The sequence below is a fragment of the Leptonychotes weddellii genome, unplaced genomic scaffold, assembly GCF_054177405.1.
Source record: "Leptonychotes weddellii isolate Sample4059 unplaced genomic scaffold, ASM5417740v2 HiC_scaffold_13722, whole genome shotgun sequence".
Lineage (NCBI taxonomy): Eukaryota > Metazoa > Chordata > Mammalia > Carnivora > Phocidae > Leptonychotes > Leptonychotes weddellii.
In genome coordinates, this window is record NW_027717207.1 from 1 (window position 1) to 5,089 (window position 5,089).

General features: G+C 40.8%; 1 long non-coding RNA gene across 1 annotated transcript; it reads left to right on the forward strand.

The window, feature by feature from the left end:
• The first annotated feature begins 798 nt into the window (after positions 1-798).
• LOC115942346 (uncharacterized) lies at positions 799-2,766 on the forward strand. Its single transcript, XR_014141711.1, has 2 exons — positions 799-2,118; positions 2,501-2,766. It is a non-coding gene; the product is annotated as an uncharacterized LOC115942346 (long non-coding RNA).
• Positions 2,767-5,089: the final 2,323 nt, after the last annotated feature.

The following is a 5,089-nucleotide window of genomic DNA, read 5'->3' on the forward strand; positions in this document are numbered from 1 at the left end:
TTTTTTTTTTTTTTTATCAGAGAGTGTTCTGTTAGTCTCTGATTCTCATTTTTCCATCATGTCCATTATGTTCTTTTTATGTCTCTTGTAATTTCCATTTCCTTGCCTTTTTTATTTTGCATTCTTGGACGATTTCTCATGTCATTCTTTAAAATTACTAAGCTAGTCACCAGCAGAATTCCTTCTACTGTTGTCTGCAGCTATTACAATTTTGGTTTATCTTGGTATGAGTGACTTTCATTCTCGATGACTCTATCTTGTTCTCCAAATGTGGTGTTTCCCCAGCAGACTGCTTTTCTGTCATGGGTGCAGTACATAGTTGTATATCCTGGCCCACACTACTTGTTGCCTTCTAAAATTATCTTTTGTTTCAGGGAGCCTGGGTGGCTCAGTCAGTTAAGCGTCTGCCTTCAGCTCAGGTCATGATCCCAGGGTCCTAGGATCGAGCCTGACATCAGACTCTCTGCTCAGTGGGGAGTCTGCCTCTCCCTCTCCATCTGCCCCTCCCCCAGCTCATGCTTTCTCTCAAATATATAAAATCTTTAAAAATAAATAAAATTATCTTTTGGGTCCTACTATAATTCTGCTTCCCTGGATGCTACACACTAATTTATCAGTTTATAACTTCCTTTTTGTCTTACTGATTCTTCCCATAGCCAGTGAATATTTTATAATTAGAAATAAAGGTCTGGGGGCGCCTGGGTGGCTCAGTCGGTTAAGCGTCTGCCTTTGGCTCAGGTCATGATCCCAGGGTCCTGGGGTCGAGCCCCGCATCGGGCTCCCTGCTCAGTGGGGAGCCTGCTTCTCCCTCTCCCTCTGCCTGCCTCTCTGCCTATTTGTTCTCTCTATCTGTCAAATAAATAAATAAAATCTTTAAAAAAAAAAGAAAGAAAGGTCTGTATGGCCAGTAATGAGGGGTGGAGGGGGCTTTCTAAAGTTGGTGGCATCATTACAAATTTCTCTCCATGGACCTTGCCTCAGGGACATGCACAGGCTCATTAGGAATCAGAGCCACTGCCAGACTCAAGCTCTTCTTAGGTGCAGCTGAAATGCACCATGACCCAGGTGCTTAGCTGCTGAATTCCAAAATTCCTGAGCTCACTCCCTGTATGAAATTAAGTTTTGTGCTCTGAGGAGGATACTGGGCCAGCTCCTATATTTCAGTACTCTGTTGGTGCTGTAATAGGTTGATTTTTGTCCCCCAGAAGGTATGTTTGAGTCCTCCTAACTCCTGGTGTGTGTGAATGTGATCTTCTTTGGAAATAGCATTACTTGGTCTTCGCAGATAATCATTTAAGTTCACATGAAGTCATAGTGAATTAGGGAAGACTCTTACTCAATATGACTGGTGTCCGTAAAAGATGAAGAGTAAAGACACGGAGACACACAGAAGAAAGACAGCTATGTGACAATAGAGGCAGAGATTGGAGTGATGCTGTCACAAGCCAAAGAAGGCTTGGAGCTTCCAGAAGCTGCAAGATGCAAAGAGAGAAGGATGAGAAGGATCTTTCCCTAGAGTCTTTGGAGGAAGTATTGCCCTGTCAACACCCTGACTTCAGACTTCTAACCTCCAGACTGTGAGATAATACATTTCTGTTATGTTAAGTCACCCAGTTTGTGGGACTTTGTTACAGCAGCCCTAGGAAACCAATAAAAGCACTCTAAGTCTTTTTGTGTGCTCCTAAGACTAATTCCTAATCTATGGAGGGAGAAAGGAAATGTGGGAGGGTGGAAATGAAATAAAGAGCAAATAAACGAAGAAAGAGATGAGGCAGAGAGAATATAAAGAAAAGAAGACCAAAGAAGGACCACTATAGCCCTCTTGAAAGCCTATGTTTTCAGTGAATAAAACTTCAGTGAAGGTACAGGTAGGTGACCACGCCAGGAAACACAAGTGGGTGTGTGAGAGTCACAGTTGGTAGATTCATTTGAGAAGAAGGGATACCAATGATGACCTCATTCTCTGTTTTCCCAGGTACCACACTGGGAGATTACACCAAGGTTAACCTCATCCGACTGGGTCTCGCTGCCATGTTTCTGATTATCACCAGGATTTTGCTGGCTGAAGCCTGGCACAGCCAGGAGGAGTCTCCATGAGGATCCACATAAAGCATCTGAGTACTTATCTTTTTCATGGGTTTTTATAGTGATACAGGGTTCTTTCAGCACCAAACTATATCATGGAGATTTCCCGTTTCTCAGTAGGAGGGCCAGTGGCCTTTAGGTGGGATACTTCTTTACCATGTGTGACTGTCCTATTGATTATAGAAACACTTAGCATCTATTTTCCCTCCCCACTAAACACCAGCTAAAACCCACAATAAGCGTGGAAGAAGAAAAAAGACAAGTACTACAGTACTTTCTCAGACATCCCTAGATACAGACAATGGGGAGCAGGGTGTTCCCCTGGTGGAGAACCTGTGTTTGGAGGCCAGGAGAAATAACATTCTTTCTCTTCCTCCCTCCCCTGATCTCTCTCTCTGTCCTTCTCTACCTACAGGCCCCACAGCTGCCCAGGGGAATGATGGATATTGATCAAGTTAGACCCACTGACCCTGAACAGTTTCCAGTGGATCGTGCATTCTCACCTCTGCTGAGAGCCACTCCAGGACAAGATGATGGTTTCCTCTTCTGTACTCCTCACTTGGGGCAGAGGACAGGCCTGGGCATAAAGATTAATCCAACAGAATATTAATTTATGTAACACAGGACATCTTTTCCCTACTATATGATGTACCATTTCTGTTATAAAGCAAACTTCCATAAGTATATAGATCTGTTTCTGGGATCATTATTTATTTGGTCAATGTGGCTTTACTGTGCATTTTCCTGACAGTTAATGTCGTTGAGCATCTTCTCATGTACTACTGGATATATGTATATATTCCTAATGAAGTATCTGATGAAGGATTTTGCCCATTTTTTAAGCAGACTCCAGGAGCGCAACCTGGGGCTTGAACTCATGACCCTGAGATCAAGATCTGAGATCAAGAGTCGGACACTTAACCGACTGAGCCACCCAGGCACCCCAACTCTGCCCATTTTTAAATTGGGTTGTTAATCTTCTTGATATTGAGTTGTAAGAATATATATATAATCTGGGCACAAGTCCATTATTAACAGACATGTACTGCAAATATTTACCTCAGTCTGTTACTCCTCTCTGCACTTTTAAATGAAATTTTGCATCTTTTTAAAAGCTAAAGTTTTGAATTTTCATGAAGCCTATAAATTATGAAAGTTTTTCTTTTACAGCTAGAGCTTTTGTATTCTATCTAGGAAATTTCTGCCACACATAGATTGTGAGTCCTTGTTTTCTTCTGTAGGTATGATAGTATTACCCCTTACATTTAGGTCTATTATCTTTTCAAAATTTATAGAGATGGTATCAGGTAAGAGTCAAGGTTCATTCTTTTAACATACAGATTAACCCAATTGTTCCTGTACCATCTCTTGAAAGGGTTATTCTTTTTCCACTGAATTATTTTGGCATTTTTGTTTAAAAACCAGTTTACCAGGGGTGCCTGGGTGGGGGGCTCAGTCGTTAAGCATCTGCCTTCGGCTCAGGTCGTAATCCCAGGGTCCTGGAATCGAGCCCCGCATCGGGCTCCCTGCTCGGCGGGAAGCCTGCTTCTCCCTCTCCCACTCCCCCTGCTTGTGTTCCCTCTCTCGCTGTGTCTCTCTGTCAAATAAATAAACAATAAAAAGATAATAAATAAAAACCAGTTTACCGTAGATTAACTAGTTGCTTTCTGAACTCTGTTGGTCCACTGATCCAATACCACACTATATTTATTATTGTAGTTTTTTTAAGTCTTGAAAACAGAGGCCGTTGGCGTTATCAGGTTTTCAAATTATTCTGGCAGTTCTAGATCTTTTAAATTTCCATATACATTTTAGAATCAACTTGTCAATTTCTACCAAAGGCTACTGGGATCCTGATTGGCCTTGTGTTTACACTATATATCAACTCAGAGAGAATGGATACCTTAATAATGAGTGTTCTGATCCAGGGGCACATTTTATATCTTTATTTAGACTTCTCTCATTTCTCTCATCAATGTTTTGCCTTTTTCAACATACAGGTCTGGCATATGTCAACTAAATTTTATCCTTAGGTTTTTCATGTTCATTTACATGATACAAAGGATACTGCCTCCTAAATTATCACTTGCAGTGGTTCCCTGCATGTGCATATAAGTGCAGTTATTTTGTTGTTACCAAGACATCCTGCTACCTTGCCAAGCTCAGACATTATTTAACTTTTTGTAGATTCCTTAGAAATTTTTACATAGTCCATCATATTCTCTGTGACTAGACACAGTTTTACTTCTTCCACTTCTAATCTGTATACTTTTTTTTTTTTGCCTAATTTCTCTAGCTAGAATATCCAGAATGCTGTTGAGGAAATTAGTGATCTTGCCTTCTACGTGATCTTACGGTGAAAGCATTCAGTTGTTCACCATTAAATATGCTATTACTCATAGGTTTTTCACAGATGTCCTTTATACATCAAAGGAAGTTCCCTTCTATGTTCCTGGTTTGCTGAAACCTCACACCTTATAAAAATGAAATCAAAGTGGATTAAAGATTTGAATTTAAGATGTAATATTAGAAAGCCTTTGAAAGAGGGGTGCCAGGGTGGCTCATTTGTTAAGCGCCTGCCTTCGGCTCAGGTCATGATCCCAGCATCATGGGATGGGGAGGACAGCCTGCTTCTCCCTCTCTAGCTCCCCCATGCTTGAGTTTCCTCTCTCACTGTCTCTCTCTGTCAAATACATAAAATCTTAAAAAAAAAAAAAAAAAAAACCTTTGAAAGGAAACAGAAGAAAATCATCAGGATCAAGGGCTTGGTGAAGAGTTACTAGACACAACACCAAAGCATGACCCATTACAGAAAAATGCATGAAGTTAGATTTAATCAAAATTAAGAGCTACCACTCTGCAGAAGACTCAAAAGGGGTCAGAAGACAAGCTACAGTCTGGGAGAAAGTATTTGCAAATCCTGTATTTGACAGAGGCCTTCTATCTAGAATAAATCAAGAACTCTCAAATATCAACAATAAAGAATTTTTTTTTTTAATTGGGG